At 29.3% G+C, this 9,347-nt stretch overlaps 1 non-coding gene across 1 annotated transcript; it reads left to right on the top strand.

The window, feature by feature from the left end:
• The first annotated feature begins 8,705 nt into the window (after positions 1-8,705).
• On the top strand, positions 8,706-8,787 carry TRNAS-AGA (transfer RNA serine (anticodon AGA)). The gene has a single exon. It is a non-coding gene; the product is annotated as a tRNA-Ser (tRNA).
• Positions 8,788-9,347: the final 560 nt, after the last annotated feature.

The following is a 9,347-nucleotide window of genomic DNA, read 5'->3' as shown; positions in this document are numbered from 1 at the left end:
TGATTAAGTCCGGTAATGCCTCGTACCCTATTCTGGCGTCGAACACGGGTAAGGGGTGTTACAAGCCCAATAACCCAAACTCTTTCAGAAATAGAAACACTAGGGTTTCTTTTCTGCTTGCGCCGCAATTGGTTTCCAGTGCAAACCAGCGCCGCACGTGCACCTCCGTTGTTCTATGTCACCCCACTAACGGCCTGGCCTTGTCAGCAGCACCATGGCCTCCACACCTGCAACAAATTAACAAACAAAAAGAGAAAGCAACATTGACAGCAGATTACAGCGAATTACAACAAGGAATTTGTATTTTTTTTATTTATTTATTTTATTTTTCGGCTATAAAACCGAATGAAAACAATGTAAATGGGAGTTTCTTTTCACAGAAATACATTAGGCATACTAAATACAACAAAATTGAATTGAAAACTATTGAAAAGGTGATTCTCAGTTTCTTTTTTATGCGTTTCTCTTCTTTGAGTGTGCATGTGATTTAAATATAAGAAAATAAAAAAGAAGGCTTACCTTCGCGAATGCGCCATTGAAATCTCCATCTCCTTTGTCGGCATCGAAGGTTGAGAGGGGATTTTGAGGCCGAAATTGTTGAGCCTTAAGGCTGGGTTTCGAATAGGGGACACCACCGCATGCAATCATCCACCGATTGTAAAGGTAGAATGGTGGTGATTGAACGGCGGATCAGATAGGGGCAAACATTTAGGGTTTTCCCTTTCCTTTTCCCCCTTTGTTTTCCTAAATGCTTAGGTTTATTTTAGGATTTTTTTTTTTCTCTTTTAATTGGCAAAATGAAGTGACGCCGTTTAAGGCATGATTCGGCAGCCTTGAAACGACGCCGTATAGGCCTATCCGATCCGACCCGATTCTTGGCCCCTAAGATCCGCGCGTTCCTGCGGAGAGGGGATAATTGCGCATCAGTCCCCCCTATTCGCACGAGCATTCAATTGCGCCTAATGTATTTTACTTCATTTTTAACTTTGGCTCTGAAATTTGCGCATGTTTACATTTTAGTCCGCATCTCAGCGCTGCGTTTTGGGGCCTGGGATATTTCCAGCCTTAATCCCTGGGAATTTGCGCGCATTGCGCGCTGGTCCTCATTTTAATGTCAAAATTTGTAAATTATCCCTTTTATTTTAATCTTATTTTAATTCAGTTTTTATCATTTTTTTAAAATTCATTTCACATTCATTTTTTAAATTCTTGTTTATTTATGTTTTGAGCTACTTTAATAATTGTGTTTTATTTTAAAATCATTATTGTAAAATTTTTTGTATCATATCATTTTAAATTTTGGTATAATCTTTAATTTAAATTACCTTTATATTAATATATATATAATTATATTAAAATTAGCTTTATTTTATAAACATTATTAATTCTATGCTATTTTGTATATATAATTTCTTTTAAATCTGTTTATTTGTATTTCCTTTTAAATTTCTTTTATATATAGTTTATTCTTTGATTTAAGATTCTTTCATGTATATATAGTTTTATTATATATTGCTTTGTTATTCTTTCATGTATATTGTTTATTCTTTGTTATTTATTATATCTTCATCATATATTGTTTTGTTGATTTCTTGTTATTGTATGTATATTATCACCTTTAAATATATATGTTTTGTTTTTAAAATATTTTTTTTATGTTATTTGCTCCAAATTTCTTCTTTCACAATATTTATTTTAATATTCATTTACATATTCTTAGTTTTATTTTTATACATGTGAATCATTTCAACCCTTAGCATGCATTATTCATTTATAAATTTTTCATATAGTTTTTTAAATTATTTTGTATTATATTGGCTCTTAGTATCCATATTGCTTTGTATATTATGTGTTGCATTTTACTTTTCATATTATTTTATATATTATTATTGTATATTATTTATTCATTTTTTTATGTATTATTAAATCAATTGTTGTATTTTATGTGAATTTGGTATATTTTGGATTAATTATATTTAATTGCTTGATTTATTAGTTAAATAAGGTTATATTATCATCTTTCATAAGCATTGTATTTTATGTGTGTATATTATCCCATGCTAATTATTTTTCTTTTGGGTTTACAAAATATTGTTTTATAATTCCCAACTCTTTAAAATCGACTATTCCATTGTATTTCAAATAAAATTAATATATTTTGAGTTTACAAATCTTTTTAAAAATCCAAAAAATAAGGCAATGTTCAGTATTTAGAAATTCGAGAAATTGTGCCCTACCGTGCTGGGTTTCGATTTTTCGTTGGACTAAATATTTGGACACCCTTTTGCAATTTTTGACCTAAGGGTTTTTGGAAGTCAAAAATCAATCGTATTTTCAAAGGTATGAAAAACCGTGTCCAATCATGCTGGATATGATGCTACATTCCTTTGAAACGAGAGAATTTTGACAACCAATTTGAACTACGCACGTGTTTTAATAATAATCATATTTCAAAATTTCTTTTCTAAAACCTTAAACATAAGGACAACGTGTAATCAATCTGGTATCAATCTTTGGCGTAGTGAGGGTGCTAACCTTTCCTCATACGTAACCGGCTCCCGAACCCATTTTTAAGTTTACTTGGACCAAAATTGTTTTAAAATATTTTTTTAGGTAATCCAACACACCTAAACAAAAGATTGGTGGCGACTCCGCATTTGATTTTAAAAGTCGATCCCCGTTTTTTCTTCAAAAAAAATAGTTTCGACACATGGATCTTCCTGTACTTATTCACTTTCATACTTACCTCTTGTTGAATGTTATAAGACTTTCCATAGCTTATTCATATTTTAACATCCGCACACATAGTGCTATAAGGTTAGCCAAAGATAAAATATTTCCGCACACTTAGTGCCACCTCAAATAACTGAGACTAAGTTAGTATCGCACACTCAGTGCCTCAAGTAGCCGAAGCTACTTTAAATCCCACACTTAGTGCCAAAATTAATTTAAATCGCACACTTAGTGCTAAAGCTTTCGATTCATCATCATATACATTCAACTCAATTATTTAAACATCTATGTATAATCAAAATAGAAATATGTACTTATAATACCATGTTCTGTGTACGAACTTACCCCGTACTCGAAGTTGTCGACTTGAACGTTTATTCTACAATCTTCGACTTTCCTCGGTCTAAATCTGAATTCCTCTTTTCTTGATCAAAATGTATTAAAAATTAACCTTTTTATTCACCAAATCATCCAAAACAATCCATATACACACAATTAGGGCATTTTGCAAAATAGCCCTCACATTTTCACATTTCGACAGTTTAGTCCCTAATTCATAAAATTACAAAATGCACATAATTTGCATATACATAAGCTTAGCCGAATTCTTCTAGTACTCATACTAGACCACACAATTCATTTATTTCACATTTTAGTCCCTCAAAAATAACATTTTTACCATCTAGCCCAAATTACTCAATTTCATCAAAAATTCAAAGACAACACATGTAAACCCAACATCAAGCTTTCATATTACAACATATAACATCATCAAGTTCATGAATTCATCCATGGCACATTTCCAAATCATCAAAAATTTCATGAATTTAAGCATGGGCTAGCTAGAGCACTTAACAACGATCACAAAAACATAGAAATTATCAAAAACAGATAAAAAACGAACCTTAATTCAAGCTTCCAACTAGCCGAACCTTAGAACTCTTTATCTTTTCTTTTTGTTCTTCAATTTTCGGCACAAACAAAGCATATAATGCCTATTTTCATGTTTTGTTATAACATATATTAATTTATTAAACATTTGACTATTATAACCTTTATTGAATCATTATAAATTCACCTAACACTTGCCCTTTTATGTCCATTCAAACTCTCAATGGTCAAATAATCACATAAATACCTTTTCTTTAGAAAGCCAATTCAAATAAGCACTCTAACAACTAGCACACAGCTTTTACCTTTTACGCGATTAGGTCATTTTTTGCAAATTAAGTACACAAACAGTTAAATTTTCACACGAGACTTTCACACATGTCAATTCACTTATCATAGGCACGAAAAATAATATAAAAAATATTTTCTGACTCAGACATATGGTTCCGAAACCACTATTCCAACTAGGTTCAAAACCGAACTGTTACACCTAATCAATGTACCCTCATTGGTACCACATTTTATATGTTCAAAAACATCAACAACACACCAAACATTCAAGACTTTCATTCATATCACATTTACCATATTTGGACTAACTTTCAACTTCTAAAGTTACCAAATTTGAAGCTAAGCACATACCAAACATTATGCTAAGCTACCAAACTTTAAACTATCACATACCAAAATATAAACTAGGCTAACATACCAACATAGCCTTAACCACAACCATATACACATTTAACCACCATTTCACTACCAATTAAGATAACAACACCTTATAAACAATATCAACAAAAGACTCCCTAGGTACATGCCATTACAAAATAAGATATCACCACACTTAAGCTTGGGATTTGTGATTTGATGCTGAGTCGGCGATAAATCAAACAGTACTTAGCCTACGTACGGAAAACAAAACCACAAGCTGAGTAAAACTCAGTGTTATTTCTATAATCTAAATAATATAAACTTGATATAAGTATTTAAAATGCAAAATGCAACAAGAAAGCTATGTTCATGTGTTTCAATTCAACAGTATAATTTTTGCTTATTCCTTATTCACATCTACTAAGATTTTCACATGTTCAAATATATAAGTATATATTAATAGCATTTTATTTAACATTTGAATACATCATCTCATGCAATGGCATGATTCATATCTTTGATCAATACTTGAATTCATTGAAGTTTTACATCTCGATTCATCAATTCATATTTCATTTCTCATCTCATAATCATTTCTCATATTTGTCATTTTAATATTTTCTCATCTCATATTCATTTCTCATATTTTTCATTTCAATATCAATCACATAAAATTATTATTTTACTCTCCCTTATTAACATGACTCAGACTTGGACGGATACACGGATCCAACCAACACACCAGTTTGGCACCCAGTGCCTCATTGGATAAATCTGAAGAATAACTGCTCTCAACGCTATATAAATTGACACCCAGTGTCTCATCGGTTAAACCGAAGCAAACTAGCACTTAGTGCCTCATCGACTCGAGATTGAAGAAATCCCTGAACTCTTCCTATCCTGTGGCACGCCATATATATCCGACTCAGCAGTTAATAAGGTTTCATTTCACTTATACAACCAATGTCTCAATTTCACATATAAATATATATTCAATTCAATCTCCATATACATTCAATAAATTCATAATTTACCGAATCAATCCATTTCCATTGACTATGAATTCAATTCAATTTCAAAGTACACAAATACTCACCTCAAATGCTTACCATATGTAACAATTCAAAATGTAATAATTTATAACTTAGTCTGGATTACAGAAACACAAACCGTGAATTCTAAGCTATTCGACATCGATTTTTTCCTTCCATTTTTTACTTGAGGATTCTGGTACGATGTTAGCTACGGAATAAAACAATTAAATCACATTAATATTACACATTTCAATTTCACATTAAATTTTAAATTTTGACACTATATTTTGCTTATTATTCAATTTAGTCCCTAAACTAGGACTAATTTTAACCTTCACATTTAACTTTATATTTTTATCCTAATTTCATTTTATAACACATTTAGCTTCCTCTTTTCCAATTCGACCCCTTAATTTTAAAATTTTCATAATTTAGTCCCTATTGTTCAAAATCAACAATTAATTCCACAATTTAGTCCTTTTCAATTTTCAACTTAAAAATCTATCTATTTAATCCTAATACTTAAACTATTCAACAATGGCAACATCTAAAATCTTGAATAATACTAAAAATCACAACATAGGTCAAGTAGCCCTAAGTACCGGGATTCTAAAAATATAAAAATTACAAGTATAAAAATTAAATTGCACTAACCAATTTGAACTTAACTTTCAAACCCTTAGTGCCGTGCGTTCTCTTCTCCTTTTTCTTTCTTTCTTTCTTTCTTTTTTTTGTTTAATTTGCATGCATCCACTTTCATCTCTATTCCTTTTAATTTGTTTTCATTTTATTTATTATTACTAACTTTATAATATAACATATATAATATATATATATACACATGCATTTACACTTAACCATATTTGGCCACCTATACACAACCATTTATTAAATAGTTTAATTGCTACTTTAGTCCCTTTAGTTTATTTCAATTTATAATTCAACTTTTAATATTTACGCAATTTAATCCCTGTACCATAATAACTTCTAATTTCACAAAATTTACTAATTCAAAAATTAATTAACTACACAACTAACTTCGTAAATATTTACGAGTCCAGTTTACGGGAACGAAGCTCAAGAATACACTTTTTGACACCCCTGACTATCGAATCGTTACAAGTTATATGTGAACTGACTTGGTATGATGTGTAGATGCGAGCTATTAGTAAAGTATCTAACTGCAAGTTGAATCATTGAAGTATCCTATATGCGAGCTATTAATATCGAGAATATTAAGCTTCGTAACTTCAAGTTATAAGTAAATGGTAGATATGTGCATAAAGATATACATATTTACTTAGATTAGAACTGTTAATGTTAATATTATCTTTTTAAATTATAGAAATATTATTGAATGCTTTACTCAGCATATGGATTGTTTTTCCCATGCACAAGTTAGATTTAATGCAAGATTTTTGTGCATCGACCTTAACATCCAATCCCCAGTCTTGGTCTCAACAATATTGTTGTTTCAAACGTTACTTATGGTTGGCTTGTACCTAATAGATTAAGTTTTGTGGTAGTTGGATAATGTTTTTAATTAAATGTTATAACTTATATTCTAGTAGAAAAATATATATATATATATTGGATTTATTGTATGTCATTAGGTGCTTTTATAAAACAAATATCGATTTTATTTAGTATGATTAAAGAATGTTTATTGTCAGATAATTATCATATAAATTGTATAGTTAAATTGTGAATTGATCACAGTTGCTTCGGCAACGAATGTGTCATCCTGTTGCTTGGACCTAGCGACCGCGTTGGGTAATAGGGTGTTACGAATCATTTGAGTTCAAGAGTGATACATGCATGAATGAGGTAAAAATTATTAAATTAAAACATACCTATAATGACTTAATTTTAGCTAGTATTGGAAAATTTGATTTCGAGATCAAATTTCTTAAATCAAGCCAATATAGAAATATTAATCGAGAAGTTTACATGACAAATATGGAATTAGAAAATTGAATTATTAAATAATTAATTAGATAAGTTATCAAATTTAGTACAAGAAATTAAATTGCAGGGTAGCTAGAACTTGAGGGTTTAGGTGAGAGATTAAACAAGTCTTTAATAGGAAATTAACCCACGACTAAGTGACTCATTAATAATTTGAATGTGAAAGCTTTAGTTGGATAAAATCTCGTGCATAGCATGAGTTTAAACTAATTATATTAATAGGATAATATGTTGATAAATTCAAAATAGAGTTGTTAAATGGTTGGTCATTCGCTCAAGTTTGAAGGTTCATTTGAAATTTGAGAGGGCTTGAGTAAAAATTTTAGGTCTGAAAAATGATCTTAGGCAAAAATACTAGGCTTGTTTAAAATATGAGCCGAGCTCGGGCTTGACCATTCAAGGCTCGAGTTCGGCCCAGTCTGACCCTATTTTAAATTCATAATACTTTATATTATGGTATTTTTATATATTATATAATTTATAACAAATAAAAAATAAATCAATACTAAATATATAATTTGACTCTAATGTAAACAATAAAATAATGTTAAGATAACTATGTGAAAAATCAATAAATTAAAAATATATAAAATTATTAAATATTAAATTAAAATAATATAAATATTTTTTAAAAAAAATTAAAAATTAATATGTGTGGGCCTAAAATGGGCTTGGATTAGTCTTTTGTAAATATGGACGAGTTTGGACAAAATTTTAGACTCTTATTTCAAGTCGGCCAAGCTTGGCAAGCATGAAGTATGTTAATACCATACTTAGACCCAACCCGAGCCATGAACATCTCTAATTCAAAATCGTACAACCTACGAATATGGAAAACAAAAATGACAATATTGTATTATTCTTGGTTAAAAGTAAAATCCAAATTTAAACCGAAAACCAAGTTCAACTCTATGAATATTTGAGGTAAAAGTATCATGAAGACCCTTGTATTAGAAGACAAATTGTATTTTGTTTCATCTACTTAAAAAATAAGCAAATTAGTCCATGTTAGATTAAAGAGTAAATTAATCATTCTATTAAAAATTCTATTCATTTTTACTGTTAAAAAATGGTCTTTGTATGTTAGAATGAGATACACGTGATATGTCATGCGTAACTATCTGGTTATTCTATTAGCCAAACTAGTTTTTAATAGTAAAAATGGATGAAATTTTTAATAAAAATGACCAATTTACTTTTTAATTTAATGTATATGGACTAATGTATCTTATTTTGTAAATAAAAGAGACTAGATGTAATCTAATTAGAGAGATTCATGATACTTTTACCGAACATTTAATTTGGTTTTTATTATGGAATCAAGTTTTAGAGTAAGGAAAGTGATTCAAAATCAGATATTTTTAATACTCAACTTGAAAAGCATACCAAGCGTAATATAAAACATTAAGCTGCTAATTGACCAATCAAGTGAGTGTGCCAGAGTGGTTATCGGGCATGACTAGAAATCATGCGGGCACTGCTCGCGCAGGTTCGAATCCTGCCACTCATGTTCTTTCAAGTGTTTAATTTGTTTTCTGGTTCAATAACTGAAAATTTTCAATTTATATTCGGGAAAGCGTCTTTTTCTAAATCAATTCCATTTTGAAATTTATTTAATATTTTTAATCCTTGATTCCAACTTCAATCTTGTAAAGATTTAGTTGATCTCATCTTGACTTGTCTAGGAATTTTTTATTATATTATTTTTTTTCAAAAATTAAACCAAATATGTTTGTTAATATTATAAAATTAAGCTAATGTAATAAAATAAAATAAAATGTTTATAAAATTAAACTATATGTTATAAATTTGTAATTATATTTAAGTTATAAAAATTTATAAACTTAAAAACAAGATTATTTACTAAGTAGATCAATGGTAAAGTTTGATAAATTTTTACCAATACGATACTTTAATTTTTTCAAAAGAAAACTCAACTTGTTCCATAATATTTATTTATAGAGTTATGATGGATTGAAACTTAATAGGTATTCTATTTTTATATTCTTCATGTTCATTTTACATTTCATGTTCAAGATTCATGATTGCCTCTCTTAATAATGAATATTT

The sequence above is a fragment of the Gossypium hirsutum genome, chromosome A09, assembly GCF_007990345.1.
Source record: "Gossypium hirsutum isolate 1008001.06 chromosome A09, Gossypium_hirsutum_v2.1, whole genome shotgun sequence".
Classification (NCBI taxonomy): domain Eukaryota; kingdom Viridiplantae; phylum Streptophyta; class Magnoliopsida; order Malvales; family Malvaceae; genus Gossypium; species Gossypium hirsutum.
The sequence above is the reverse complement of the archived record's forward strand: the minus strand, read 5'-3'. Positions and strand labels throughout refer to the sequence as shown.